Source organism: Typopeltis vanoorti, chromosome 26 (genome assembly GCF_054136105.1).
Source record: "Typopeltis vanoorti isolate ZY-2024b chromosome 26, IOZ_Tvanoo_1.0, whole genome shotgun sequence".
NCBI lineage: Eukaryota > Metazoa > Arthropoda > Arachnida > Uropygi > Thelyphonidae > Typopeltis > Typopeltis vanoorti.
In genome coordinates, this window is record NC_143574.1 from 7,907,447 (window position 1) to 7,924,042 (window position 16,596).

Sequence of the window (16,596 nt, forward strand, 5' to 3'; positions counted from 1 at the left end):
TCTAACACAATTATGTTTTCATTATTACTCTCAATAGTTTCCTCCTGGATTAATTTATTTGAGGTTCTGATATGGTTGATTCTTGCAGCTCATTTACCATACATTTCTCTCGATCTGTTATCATACTTAACATTTCATAGACCAGAAACCTTAGCCAGTCATCTCTTCTGGTTTTCAAAATCTCTTCATACTTTTGAAAACCAGGTGACCAAATCTGTTCACATAATCTATATACAATGTGATCAAGGCCTTATACTTTGGAACTATAGCATCTTTATATCCACACATAAGTGTCCCCCTTCATCATTGCCATAAACCATTCAGCTGTCCTTACAATTTTAGTATGGTGTCCTAGAAATTTTATATTCTTATAGAACTGGTGGGGGTATCTTAGAAGAGGTGGAGATGAGGGACCTGGAAGTGATAATAGACAAGGACCAAAATTTTCTGACACAGAAATTTTGATAGTACTACACAAAAAGTTACTTTATCACTGACTTCCTGCCAACAATTTTCCTCCAGATTAGCATGTTATCTGTTAAAACTCCAACATTATCAGATCTTATAATTCTGTCTTTTAAGGCACTTTCCATCAATCCATGTATATCTTGGTCTTCCTGTAGGTCTTCTCCCTATCAACTTCGCAAATCACACTTGTTTTGCTAATCTTTTCTCTCCTATTCTATTTAAGTGACCATACCACAAGGGATAGTTCTATTAACACATTCCTGAATGCTAACAATGTCAAGTTCTTTTCTAATATCTTCATTTTCAGTGTTATACTGCCATTGGTGCTATCTGTTCGCTCCACTATTATTCCTCGGAACTCAAAGACTGGAGACCTCGGAAGAGGTCTCCAGTCTTTGAGTCTTTTATTTCTAACCCACTTCTCATGTCCATAAGTTAAAATTGATTTGAACTCTGTCTTGTATACAGCTAGTTTTATGTTTTGACTAATCTCTCTCTTATTCCATATAAATTTATTCAGGTGACTTCATTCCATATCACACCAGCTAATTCTGCTGCTGTGTATTTCGAAATTTAATTTGCCATCTTCACTAAAAATTGTGCCTAAATAGCTGAAATGTTCAATAGGTTCTCCATTCATGATTTAGTTGATGCTTTCAATGTTTCTGATTATTTTCATTGTTATTGTTTCTTTAATGCTGATTTTCACACTATATTTATTACAACAGTTATTGAATTTGGTCAGGGAATTCTGTAGACTTGTCATCGATTTATTTAGGAGTGTAATATCATCTGCATAAAGTAAAGCGCTGTGATTATTTGCAATTTTGATATCAGGTTGTTTTTTTGCTTTCTGAATTTTAAAACATTATACTTTCCAACATTGAACTGTCAATCCAGCTCACTAAAACTAGCCTGAATTACTTCAACCATAATTCCATGAATATCTTCCCCGCAGATTGAGTTTCTACCATTTTGGCTAAACTTTCATCTTATGTTATAAGTGATCATATCACTTTAGATTAGTTCTTTTTCTACTTACCTTGAATTCTAATAATGTCACAATCATTTCTAAACTTTCTGATCTTCATTTTTAATGTAAGGGGGACTGTAAAGTAATCAATTTTTTTAACTACATTTTTAATATAAATTTTATGAAAGAACAAATTAACATTATTCAATTATATAATCGCTATCGTTAATTGTAACCTTATTCCAACGATCTACTAAGTTTAGAATTCCTTTTTTGAAAAAAGTTTTTTCTTTGGAAGCAAAAAATGATATCAAACTCCTTTGGACACCATCTTGCGAATGGAACATTTTATTTCTTATGCTGTGTTCTACGGACCTAAATAAGTGATAATCACTAGAGGCAATATCTGGTGAATATGGAGGATGTGGTAGAAGTTCCCATCCTAACCGCCTAATTTTTTCTCGAGTTATTCTTGCAGAATGTGGTTTTGCATTATCTTACTGCAAAATTAGCCCTTTTCATTTGACAAGCGCAGGACGTTTGATTAACAATGCTTGATGTAGTTGCTGTAATTGTTCACAGTAGATGGCTGCTGTGATAGTCTTACCTTGTTCCACAAGTTCATAATGAATAATTCCATGAATATCCCACCAAATGCACAACAGAACCTTTTGTGGATGAAGTCCATCTTTAGGTGTTGGAATTGGAGTTTGATTTGAAGAAAGCCACTGTTTTTTGCGTTTAATATTTTTATACAGCACCCATTTTTCGTCACCAGTTACGACTCATTCCAAACAGGGGTAATTTTGTTGTCTGGTCAACAATGAATTGCAAATTGCCCATCTCTGTGCTTTGTTTTCATACAGTTCATGCAGTACCCATACACCCTGTTTAAGAACCTTGCCACTCTTATGTGAGTGCTCTTGGACAGTTGACCATGATGAATTAAGTTTCTCTGCTAATTCTTGTATGGTTTGTTTTGAATCTGATTCAATGAGAGTCTTAAGAGCATCGACATCTAGAGTAAGAGGTCTTCCAGATCGAGGACGATCAGAGAGATCAAAATTTTTTTCTGTAAATCTCCTAAACCATCGCTGACATTTGTTAACCTTCAATACGTCTCCATAAGTTGAGCAAATCATTTTGGTAGCCTTGGTAGCATTCTTTCCTTGGTGAAACAAAAACAGCATACAATGACTTAAATGCTGTTCTTCAACTTTAAAGTCTGCAATATTAAAAAAAAAAATAATCTAAAATTTAAAAAAAACAAAGAGATTTTTTAAATAGAAAAGTAATGCGAATATTTAAATAAAAATCAAATTTAATAATTTATGTGTAATTTAAGAAAAAACAATCGGCTAAAAATGACCTATTAAAAATAATTGATTACTTTCCGGTCTCCCTTATACAATTTGGTCTCTTCTCTAACCTCATTTACCTGATGGTTTCTGTGGTACCCTGTCTTTGATAAAGTTATTTTGAACTCAACTCTCTGATCCATAAGCTAAATTGACAAATTTTTAATGCCACTTGTGGCAATGTTTATTAGACACACATTCACAATAATATTTTATTACTGCAAAATGACCCAGAGGAAGACCAAGATATAGGTGGATTGATACGGTACAAAGTGTCTTAGACGATAGAAATATAAGATCTGATAATGTTGGGGTCTTGACAAGTAACAGACTGATTGGAGGAAAATTGTAGATAGGAAGTTAGTAATGATGTAATTTTTTTCATGTAGTACTATCATATCCTGTACACCCCTTGAGGATACATAGCAGGAATTTGATGATGAAATATTGGACAGACAGGATGTTCTGTTGAAAAATGACAAGTACACCAATCTTATATTTATTAACAACAATAAACTTGAAAAATCTGGTCTTTTTCGGTATGGCGGACACGAACCCTATTCTATGGTCCAGTGCAGGTTTAGGTTTGAGTGTTTGTTTAAATAGTGCCAAGGCACTTCTACACCATCCATATTTAAATTGTCTCTCTATTGCCAAGATTTGGGAGTCTCATTCTAAATGACAAGCAGTAGTGTGTCTTCCCCCTTTTAATTTTAAATTTAGACTTTAATTATTTTATTGTAACCACCCACTAGGTGACACATGGCTCAGCTCTGTAAATAGGATTAATATTCTTTGTTCTAGCTTTGCCTTATGATTATGCTGATGCACTGATGATAAGTTAGTTTCTGGCCAAAATATTTGCAGTAATAAAATTATAAAATTATTATATTCTTGTGAATACATGTATCTAATAAATGATAAGCTGTATTGGCCACTTTTTGTTAGCCATCTCCATAACTAATCCATAATGATGTGGTAAATGATTATCATTACCTGGTCTGCTCTGCTTATTTACAGAGCAGACCAGGTAATGACTTAATTGCCTGGAAAAGTACCATGTTTGGTCTGTAGAAGTATTCCCAACTCATCTGACCCTTAGCCCACCTGTAGTACCGATATGCTATAGGGTGTTAACCTATCATGGTTGGAATTAACACGTATTAAAAAGAAAAAAAAAAGATTTTATCTAAATAGCTGAAATGTGTTACTTCAGAAAGCATTTCATGTTTTTTTTCGTCCTGTTTCATACATTATGCATTTAATGTTGATTTTCATATCAAAAATTTGTTTCAAAAGTCTTGATAACTTTTGAATACTACTAGACTTAACTCTTGGAATATATGATTTGCATAAGGTGAATAACAGAAATAACAGCAATTTACAGAAGATTTAATATCAAACTGTACTTCATTTCTGTTAGCTTATTCAGGCTAAGAATATGATATATTGTTTTGTTTCATGTTCTATTTGCACCATGTAATCTGTATTTTGAATTGATATATCTTTGCCAGATCCTTGTTGTGTTTGCATAATTTGAACTTATTTTCCACAAAAATCTTGTCCAACTTTGTCCCTGAATATCTTTTCAAATTTTCTTTAGTCTCTTCTCGGATATGTTTTTAAAAAATTCTTGCCAGCAGCTCATTAAGAAAAATTCTCTGTACCTTTCACAAGCACAGCACCCATCTTGTGCAAAACTTTTTCATTTGCAATTTTTTATGCAAAATATATCCTATACGTTCTTTTGAAATGCCTATAGTCTCAGCAGTTTCATGCACTTTGACTCATTGGTCATCCGATACCATATCATGCCCTTGATCAATGATTTCTGGTGTTGTTACACTTTTTGGACATCCTTCACGTGGATCATCTTCAAGGCTGGTACGATCATGTTTAAACTCGGCAGCCCATTTCTTAATTGTCGAAAATGAAGGAGAAGAGTGCCCATAAAGTTTTATGAACTTCAAATGAATTTCTTTTGGTTTTAAACCTTCTTTTACAAAGAATTTTATAACCGCACGATACTCATTTTTATCCATTTCAAGGGATACAGACAACACTTTTGCTTCAGACAGCTGTATAAAACAAACTACTTGATAGAATGACTTGCAATTTCACACAGATGCTTATGACAGATGTACCAACTTAGAAAAAAAAAATCTTGTCGATTGTGTCGATACTGATAACTTTTCAGACCACCCTCGTAAATGATAGAAATCCATGAAGGTTGTCTTGAACAGTATTTTTATTGGCAAGTGACGCTGAATGTCCATATTGAATATCAATATTTCCAAGTGTAAGGTAATGCATTTTAGATGGATGGCATTACAGGCATATTTATATTGTTGCTGCAAGTAGTCAGTGAAGCAAGCGGAATGAAGATTATAGTGGACAAAGAATTCTTTCAGTCAGTTATCTTATGCTGTGAATGCTTTGTACTTCACACTCTCACTATTATCCACTGCATTTGTCTTTAGAATATCTTTGTTTTGATCTGACAATGAACAGAACTCGTCCACTGTTAGAATTTGCTGTGGGCCATGAGATGATGATCTGTAACACAAGATTCCAGCAAAAGGACGGTAGAAAATGGATGCAGCCATCAAATGATGGGAAAACTAAGAACATTGATTAATATGATTACGATTAAAAGAAGATGGATAACATCGTCGAGCCGAAGAAAAACTTGCAGGTTACATTGTAGTCATGTGCTTTTTTCAGTCATTTATCGAGTTAGAAGTTTAAGAATCCATATTACTAACTTGGTTAAGCCATCGCACCACATAGCCATGCTATAAGAGAAGAGTAACTTATACGTAAAAAAAGGAAGTTATGTTTTCCACTTTCCTTTGGTAAGGCCAATCTGGACTAATTGATTCAGATATGGTTGTCTGGGTTTCAAGTAGATAGGGGAACAATCAAAAAAGATTCAGCAGCAAGCAACCAAGATAATTGTCCAATCGAATCACACGAGGACAGATTGAGGAATAGGTAGAAGTGAGGAGATATCATAAAAATATACAAGTTTAGTAAGGAAACAGTGAGTATAGATACAGGTGAGATTTTGCAGTTTATGGCTTGTTCTGGGTTCTTTTCTGTGGTGTGTGTGGAATAGACAACTGTTTGGTATTATTAATGCATCTTGATTACTGTAAAGGAAAGATATAACAGGTAATTTATTATGATTGACTAAAGGACACTCTGAAGGAATCCTTGGACTTTTTGGTGGAACCTGAATAATAATAATTTTTTTTTTATTGTGTTCAAAAGCATATTATACTCAGCAAGATACAAACAGACAATTGGGCATGAATTATCTTTGTGACTTAAGTAACATGTATGCACTGAGCAGTTTATTTCATACACACACACACACACACCCATCTGGTCTGCGCGGTTAGCCTAGTGGCTATGCGCTTTGCAACCGTATTCCCGGCGAAGGAGTGTCCTTGGTTTGATTCCCGTCGGAGACGTGAGGAGCTTAAGGATCTTCCTGAGCCATAGCCAAGTTAGCCGGTCTTGGACAGCGGGTTTTTCCCCCAGTTTATATGGGGTTTTTCATCCCGCAAGCAGGCAAACCGGCCCCGTGAACACACACACAGATACAGTCAGGAATATCTCCCTTAGGGGATGCAGCAGAGGAGTGGCAAACCGGCTGCATTAATACGCCAGTAACCTCCTCATTTGGAGGGGGGCTCAACTCGTCCTAGATGGATGAGAAAGGATAGATACCCATCTCATAATGAATAGCACACAGCCTTTGCTGTGATATAGAATGTCATATATTATGACAAAACCAGCTAAACCTTTATTGAAGTCTCATCAGAAAGATTTTTTACTGAGAGCTATTTTGTTGGCAGAAGTCATATTTCTCATAACCAGGTGATCTGTACTCACAGCCAAATTGGTTCCTGGATAGTCTCAAGCTGAAGTTGAGCTATAAGTGAAACACTTATTTCCCATATCCACTATGTTATAAACCAAAATACATGTCAAATAAATTTGAACAAATATATATAAAACAAATAAGAAATAATTTAAATAATGTTTGTAAAATGTTTAAAGTATTTATTTTATTAAATTCAAGTTTTGATTTGACATGCCGTATGTCACATTTCATCTCGTACATAGTGAAGGACAAGAAAAAAATTTACTGCGAAGAAAAATGCATGTAAACAAAGAATGACATCATTCCATTTACTATGTACACTACTCTTGGAAATTACTTAGATTCTGTATTAGAGTTCAGTGATTTCTTTTGATTTTTGTGAGTAAGTGTCAATAAATAAATAAAATATGCTTTCTTGTACACCATTTATAAGAAGTTCAGAAATAATGGTAATTTAATGTTTGAGATACAGATTTTCATTTACAAAACAATTTGACCTCACCACATCCTTTGTTTAAAACAAAGAATGGATACCTAAATCTAGCTTTGTACTCAACCTGTATTGTTTTTTTAAATTTTTTTTTTATTAAATTTACTTTTAAATTATTAGTCTCATATGCAAAGGGCTACAGGACCTATTATGTGGTGCTATTGGTAGATTAAGGAAGAAGAAGAAACCTGTTGATACTTCCTTGAAAAGCTGGGTTATGGTTACTAGGGATCATTCTGTGAGGAAGACTTTGTGAATTGGTGAGTGAGGGATTATTAATCAGCTTGACTGCATCAAACATCATGGATGGCTAATTTTCCTGGAAGATCCCCGAAGATTTTCCTGAGGAGGTCTTGAGATCAGACTTGGTCAGATGTTCTGAAAATATTGAGAGCAGCAACACAGGTTTGTTTCAACTTTTCCATGCCACATCTCCAGAGATGGATGTTGTATGTTAGGGGATCTAGTGGTTGAATCCATACTTAGAGGTCTTTAGTTAGTTGTATGCACTAAGAAATTGGAAGTTGATGATTTTGTCCACTATTACAAAATTACTGAGGTGAAGGCAGTGAGTTTGTCATGGTAGACTTATCTGCCCTTTTTTGAATTTTGCTAATTACAGGCTTGCTGCATGTTATATGATGTCAAATGAGTATAGAAGAATGTGGAGAAAGTACATAATGTATATTAATTCCAGAGCACACTTTTTTCAGTGCAACTGGGAAGAAACCTCAGAGGTGGTTTTTCTGGTATGTAGATTATTTAAGATTTGTCTGATATTTTTCTGACAGAAGCCTGCACGAGACATGGAGATGCACTATTGCTAGTACAGTAGATGAAGATTTGCATCAGTTGTCATTGCAGGAGTTTATGTAGAAAAGTGATGCCAGTTGATCACTAATCTTTAGGTGCTATTAGGATTTTGCTGTCTTCAGTGAGAAAGAAGGTTGTAAGTTCAGAAATCAGGATGATCATTTATACAGGAGACAACTTTTCTGCACCTGCTTGTTTTTCTTTTGTTGCATTCTTCAATGTAGTATGAGAATGAGGTTGGAAATCTTGTCTTGAGCCACTTAAGGTTTGATGAATTTTTCTCTTTGCACATTATAGTTAGATAATTTGATGAAATTTGTGAATTGAATTAAAAAAAATCTTTGTTTCAGTAAAAAATAATTTTTACTGTTATTCAACTAGTGATCAGGAGATTGAAGCAGTAGTGGAAGAAAGACTAGAAGTTGCAGAGACATTTCCCCCTATCACTATTATAGTCGGAGGAAACTAGGTAGAGAATGGCTGAGAGAAGAGCATTCTGTGGGAGAAGAAACTTGATTATGGTTCGAGATAGGAAAAGTGATGTACAGTATGCTTGGAGCGAGAATTAGTTAAGCAGAGATCAAGTTGGAAGAGTATAAAGAGTAATCTGGAATTCAGGTTGGTAGATGGATGATTTGTGTTAGATTATTGATGACAGCAGAACTTGCGCATCTCTTCAAGCATGGATGATGGAATTGGAAAAGAAAAGCCAATTGATACTTTGTACATTGAATTCACTAGAAAAATGATATCACTATTTGGACAATTTGACTTCAGAGATGAAAAGTTATGTGAAAAGAGTGGTTCTGGAAAATGCCAGAGGAGGAGGTCAAAAATAAAATTCTAGATACGGCATCTCTGTCATGGAATCTCACATCACACAGAGGCAAAAGTTGCAGATGAAATTATAGAGTATAATTTGGAGAGTCAAGATGCAGAAATAGGAAGACATGTTTGTAAGTGATGATTTACATAATTTATGTATACTATGAATGTTGAAGTGGATTCAGAATGTTTGCTTGTTATGTTTTGACGGACTTTATTTGTGACACTTATTGTTTTTCTTTCATGTTTGTTTTAGTGACTGAATAGAGAATACATGCATGCACTAAGAAGTGTTACTCTTGGCGTCCATATAGAGTTATGATATCCCTCCCTCCCCCAAGTCTACTCTTGGACTCTCTCTACACACACACAGTAAAGTATGTGGCAGTAAGTGCTCTCTCTCTGATCATGATGCCTTTTAAAGCATCACCACCACCAGATTCACTGCCATCAAATGGCACAGGATTTGGATTTCCATATCATGTTTAGTATGCAGTCTTTAGCAACCAACATGGTGGTTAGCAGCTATTGTATTGGATAGTAGCACCAGCCATGTTTTGTCTGGGGTGATCAGATGAGGGGTTTTATGGTCAGAAATAAAGCCTGAATTCGGCATAGATTATTTTAGATGTTTTCTTAGAGCATGTGTTTGGATTGAAAGTGTGGAAAAGAGACAATCTCGGAGGTCATCCCGAATGGCACAGTTGAAAGTTGGAAAATCTACAGCATGTTTGGAGGAAGTACTGTTAAGAAAAGCTTCAAGATATTGAGAGAAAATGATGTAGCTTATTGATATAGTATTTTATAGGCAGTGACTAATATGTTAGATCCTTACTGACAGCAAATAATTCAGTTTCCCTTCTAGCCTGATTTCATCACTGTTTGATCATTAATTTGTAAGAAACTTTCAGAGTTAAATAATCAGAAGTCTGCATGGTCATCAGAATTACAATGGTAAAGGCAGCAAATGAGGACAAAGTGAGGTAAAGAAATCTGGAGCAGATCAAATGGGGTGGGGTGGGGGTGCTCAGAAAGGAGTTTACCTTTTGCATGGAATGTCAGATCTGACAAAAATGCACAGGTTCAGCCCTTGAAGTGAGGCCTTGACACTACCTCCTGCTTACTGCTATATTCAGAATTTCTCCATTCATGACATAGCAATGGAAGTAGCAGTAGAATTATTCACTAGCTGGTGAGGAAACATCCTTGCATGTTACCATGAGGTTCAGTCCAGTATACTATCCAGCACCCAGCCTATGGAGCCACTTTCTGCAGTACTCTTAAACAGAGGTGCTTAATTAGTGTATAGCATACCCAATAAGTTAATCATCCACATCGAATGTGAGATGGGGATAGAAACCAGTGACCCATAACTCTGAAGATGAATTTTGGCAATGAGTCCATATGGCAGTACACCAGTTTTAAAATCATTTAGTCAACTAGCATCCAGTGCATCATAGTATAATCTCATATGAAAGTGGATGTTCCTCTCAGAAACTTGGCGTCTTCATCCCATAAAACAGATCTATCTTCTGATTATAACCAGTAGGCTGGCATCTACCTTAATGAATATCAACAAACTAGTAATAAATATTTCCAGCTCTCTTCTTGCTCAAATAGTGTAGAGAGTATCTTCTTTAGCAATAATTATACAGGAATATTATTTTTCAAAAAGCATCTGCTTAATTTTGCCTGGGCTGCTGCTGCTTAGTGCAATAACATTTCTGTGCTTTATGCCTGCCAAAGATTTCATGTTTTTAGAATTGTTATGAACCTGATAGTGTGAGTGATTGTGAACCCCAAGAAGTGAGCCAGCAAGCTACCAAAAACAAGCAGATTTTTGCGATAATGGAATTAATTGATACTATCTGGGGGTTGTAATTTGCATAAAGTGCAAACCATCCTTCTTATATCAAAATGGCTTGAATTTTAAAAACAATTTCTGAACTTTGTCTTGCATCTGCAGATTTGTTAAACTTGTTAATGTTTCTTTCTTTTTTTTTTAATTAATTAAAATGGGCTTCATAATGTGTTCTAATATTTTATGTGCTACATTTTTTTTTTATTTTTTATTATTTTTTTATAATGTAACACCTGCCTATGAAAGATAGTAAACCTGCAGTACATTTCTACCATAGATGGACTAAGGATTATTTTTCTTAATTTTATATCTTTCTTTTGTGTTTTTATTTTTTTTACATAATCTGAACTCCAGGGACCAAACATGGAACTTATTCAGACCACTTCAGTCTGGGCAGTGGCATACACCTTCCACCTAAGACGATCAAAAACACCAATGCTGTCATGGAATCCAAGCTGCTACTCTGTTTTTTTTTAGAGAGTGGATAAGATTACTACTCAGCCAACCAAGCCAACAATTTAAATTGTATTGTTTTTATTTCTAAATTAATATAGAAAATATTAAAGTTATTTAATATATGAATATTAAATATTCTTGCTGAAAGTAATTCGCCATAAAACTCTTAGATTTAGAGTTTCTTATTTGGCTTTGAAACAATGAGGGATTTATTATCCCCTTAACTTAATAGAAAATATATTGTAACATAGTATTGCATTACACTTGCATAGCCTATGTAGTTTTTCATCTTTCATATCTTACTGAAGGAAATAATATTTTTGTGTAAATAATCTATATTCTCTGGCATAGTTTATATATCTAGATTCCTGGCATCCAAATAAAATGTCAGTGACACCTAATTGATGCATTAATAAAACAGTGTGTGTGTGTGCTTCCCCCACCGAAGCCAGTTGTCAGTAATTTTATTGGATAATTTACTCAATCTGTATGAAATGTTTCAGTCTTATTATAAAGTTACCAGATATAGCATTACAGGTTGTGCTTGCTCATGTTGGAATATGTGTTACGTACACACACATTCCAGCAAGAGAAATTATGAAGGTGGATATTTGGATTCTTATCAAATGACTATATATAGCAGTGATTGTAGGATCATTTATCTAATAATTTCTTGAGGTGTTTACAAAATCTGATAATATCCTAGAAAATACTATGCACTAAATTCAGAGTTTCAGTGTGTCATTGTTGCAGTGCATCACAGCTCTTCAACATTGACAGTTGTTTTGTATTTGTCAAATTTGGTATACACTTGATAGCAGAAACCAGTATATTACCTCTTATGCTGATGACCACTCAGTCGGAGTTGCTACAGATGACTTAAACTCCTGGTGGTGAGCAGAAAAACATGGCTTATTCTGGTAGCTCAGTGGATGCAGTAAAACGGGAGAATTCTCGAACTCTCCTTTTGGCTGGAGTTTCTGCCAGAGCCTATATATATATATGTATATATATATGTATATATATGGATTACAGGATTGAGGAAATTTGCTGAATTCTCATTGATTGACAGGTAAGCTAAGGTAAGCATTCTATATAAAATAGTTATTAAAATAAAGATAATCTAAATATAAATTTTCATATTATTTATTCTTTTCCAGGTCAACAAAGCTGATAAAATCATGGAAGGTGAAATTTCTAGTTTTATTGTTGTGTTTTTTACAGAACTCCTTGCTGCTCTCATGGTTGAAATTTGTCTTCTAGTGATGCCACCTTCGAGTTGCCAGGTTTTGCCCATTTCTCATAATGTGAATGTGAAATTTTATTGGTGAGAAAAAAAAAAATGGTAACAATGTGGTTCATCATCATCTTCATCATCATCATCATTTGGAAGTAAAAATTTAAAAAAGTATTAAAAATAAACGTAGAAGACAGGCATTTTCAGAAATGAATCAAGAATTTTCCTTTTTATTTTATTTTATTTTTTATTGGGGATGACAGGTTATTTCAAATACTACATTACTTTGTGTAAATGTTTTGTGTGTTCTTTTGTAGACTGTGCATATCCAACTTAGTTGGAAACATTCCCTTGGCATTAGTTGCTACACCATAAGTTGCACATTTTATTTTCAACTTAGTGCAAAATACTGTATAGCATTTTAAGAACTGACTTTAAAAATATCATATTTCACAGGCCTTTAGTGTAGGTCATGTATAGAAAAATCACAATCTTGCATCTGAAGTTTTGTTATTTTGAATTGGAATTTTGGGAATCAGCAGGACCAACCATTGAATGCAGAGGAGGTAATAAGTATTGCACATGCAACATAAAACCCTTGAGCATGGCATTTGTCTTTTATGTAATATCAACAGCAATAATAGCTGTTAACCAATTTGTAATATTGTCATTAATAAAAATTTCGCTTAGATTTTCATTGAACTTATTAAATCAAGTATCACTGACATTTCTTTAAATGTTCATCTTTTTTTTTTCTTTTTTCTCCCACATTTCCCCTCCTTCTATCTTGTGAACATGCATTCTGTAATTATCTACTAGATTCGAAGCCAGTTTTGTTTGTGTTGTTGAAAACTTAATCAAGTCTTTCTAATCCTAAAGCACAAAGTTGTAAAAACAAACAAAACACCTGTACTAACTAACTGAATAATAGTAAAGATGATGAGATGCAGTAATTTCATTATATTTTAATTTTAAAAATCTTGAAAACACAGTTCTTAATGCTGGTATAATCTGCTCCTCATTAATAATTATTATTTAATATTTAGTTAGCCTGTATGCTACTCATGTTACCTTTGCACCATAATCATTAAGGCAACTTTGATGTTGGTCACTAATGATCACATTCCACAAAATAAAATAATGCATAAAGGTTTTATTGCATTGGATAAACCACACAGTGCAAAAGTACTCTGAAAAGCATAACCTCGTTTGAGAAAGCTTTTTTTTTTTTTTTTTTTTTTTTTTTTTTTTTTTTTTTTTTTTCCTTCTGGCTTATACTTTATAGTAGGATTGTGATTACTTGGTCTTTAATTTGCTTTTTCTGTTGCATCAGCCATTTTCAATGCACCAGATATATTTATTTTAAGCTGTAGCTTCACCTCTTTCTGAGATTCTGCTCAACTGATTTTAAGATATCACTTTGCCATATTTTACATAATATTTGAAGTTTTTTTTTTTTTTAATTTCTTCCTTCACTTGTTGTTCACTACCATTTCATTTAATTTCAATAAATTCAGTTGATTTTCTGTATAACTTGCTTAGTCTCTTAAAATACTTTACACTTATAATACTACTTATAATCTTAAAATACTTTCCAGACAGGTGTAATGTAGTGCTTCCAGCAGATTCTTCTGCATTCAGATCCATTTATGCTACATGTATTTTTTTTTTTAATTTATGGGGGGGGGGTGTTGTTGCACTATTTATATTTAGTAATTATTAAGTCCAGATCAAGAGCTTTGTGTGTGCGTGTTGAAATGAATTTTACCATGATGATGCTGGTATAAGAACAGGTGAATGAGATAAATAACAGAGTTTTCATTAATTTACATGTGCGTCTTATTATACTTGACTAGAGATTATTAAGTTGTTTTTAACTCTGATGTCACCAATTTATTTCAAGACTAATTAATTTATTTTTCTGTTTTCTAAATTGAAAAATTAATTTATTTTTCTGTTTTCTGTGGGGATAAAAGTGAATTTTAAGAAATTGAGCATATGCTTAGCTATGTAAAAATTTATTGATCTGGTACAGCAAGAAGACTATCTATTTTTGCACACACAATTTGTAATGTAAATCAATTTACATAAAAATTTCCAAAATTTTATTTGCTCATAAATCATATTACTATTATCAAATAGTAAAAATGATATTCTTCTTGAGTTAACTGCACCTCACCTCACCAATAGTTTTCGTAATTCAATTGTATTTCCTTAATTGGTTTTCCAGCATGTTTAATTTTGAGTTTTAATTCTTCATTTATATTTGAATCTGGTATTCTTGAAGATAATTTGCTTATTTAAAATTTTGGACTAGTAGGTTTGATTTTAATATTTATTGTTCAGATACAATAACGAAGTGATATTTAATTGGTGTAAACACTATTTAAATGTGATATGGGCGTAAGATGATATATTTTTACAGTTAACTGGGAGTATACCCCTGGACCAAACTGTGAGTGATAGTTGATTTTTATTTTGCCAGTAACTGGATATATTATTTTGTACATTTTATACAATATTTAAAAAAGTAATATCTCAAGAACAATCCCTTTAGACTCCATTTCAGTTGCTTTTATTTCATCATTAACTTAAATCATATGAGTGATTTTTCTCTTGTATAACTTGAGATTTCATCTTGTTGTTCCATTAACATATATTATTATTATATTACTAGCATGATAGTATATAACAAACAATGAACTTCTTGTGCAACTCAAACACTACGTAGCGAGTCTCCCTTCCCCACATCAATGTCATTGGGTGCATCATTACCAAATGATGTAATGTAAAATGCCTTACTTTGCTTCTGTTAGAAACTCATTGTTCCTCCTGTTGGCATTATATGATGATGCAATATGATGGAATGTTTGTAGGTAGAGCAAACATTCATTTTTCTTCAGTGGGCAGGTCTGTTTATTTTAAATTATTTTTCCCCTTTCACTCAGGTGATGTCACCTTGAGCATACTGCATGTATGATATGATTTAGATATCATCCCATTATGCATTTATTCCAAGATCTTTGTGCATTCAGTGACAAGAATTTAAATTTCCCATTTTTCTCAGGGTATTTGTATATTGGATATCGTAAAGGCAGAATTACCATTACTTAAACACAAAAGGCAAATGACATTGAGCATGTTAATTAGTGAATGATGTCATAACATTATTGAATACAGTCTGTTATTGTATAGGATTATTATTATTTTCTTTATAGTTGTGAATGTTCATTAATTACAGGTGAATATTTTTAATAATGTGTCATGCATGCATTATATCCTGTCACCATTTTATTTATTATAATCAGAAAATGCTCCTTTTATATTATTTAAACCCTTAGTTTCTGGGCATCTAAATTTAAATGCATTAAATTGAATTGAAATGAATTTCAGTTGATTTTTTCTGCCCTCCATTGCTTAGTTTTTATATTTAAATTTTGTGTTTATATTCGTTGATTTGCAGACATATGGAATATATTTGTTTAGTATATCTTTGCTACTAATGGATAGGAAAATATAACTCTGATCATTTGATCATGACCATTTTGATCATTCATCGAAGATTTGTACTCTGGATAGTCAGCCATAATGCACTGACATTCCTTTCATATGGAAATTAATCATGTTGTGGTTATCTTACATAGTGAAATTCTTCAGTTTAAAAGGGTGGGAGAGAAAGTATTCCTTTAAATTATCCCTTTAAACTCATAAATTTCCATCTCAATAATGACAATCCTAAATGTACATGTTATATATAATTTAGGTATTATGTGTTCATTGTTTGCATCGATGTAGTGAAGACTGAAATATACCATAGAAATTGTGTTAATTTTATAATATGCTGCTTCTGAATTATAATAGATTTTATCCAGATTTCAAGTGATTATTATTTTATTCATTATTTCCTAATTGGTATTTCTTGTGTGAATTTTTGTCAGGCTGCTATTTTTGATCATTTGCCTGCTCCTAGTTAGTTCCACAATTGCATTCTTGCCTGATTCAGATCATGACGGATGAGAAAGGAGCGTGTGTGTGTGTGTGTGTGTGTGTGTGTGTCTTTCATCTAGTGAACACATTGAACATTCCATGCAGAGCTATTCATTTAAAGTCGTCTTCTTCTGCAGCTTGTCCTATTTAAGTGGGGTTGCTGTTTATGGTGAATGTCCTCCACATCCTGTAGTCTTAGACTATAACCACATCCAAGTTCTTCATCCTCAATCCCC

At 33.3% G+C, this 16,596-nt stretch overlaps 1 protein-coding gene across 2 annotated transcripts in view; it reads left to right on the forward strand.

The window, feature by feature from the left end:
* LOC150092300 (far upstream element-binding protein 1-like) overlaps positions 1–13,084 on the forward strand; it is a 176,958-nt gene extending 163,874 nt beyond the window's left edge. The window contains exon 19 of one of the 2 annotated variants that reach the window (XM_090414931.1): positions 12,297–13,084. The gene's annotated coding sequence lies outside the window, so the exon portion shown is untranslated. The remainder of the gene's footprint in view (positions 1–12,296) is intronic. The other variant, XM_090414930.1, reaches the window with a different exon arrangement.
* The last annotated feature ends 3,512 nt before the right edge of the window (positions 13,085–16,596 follow it).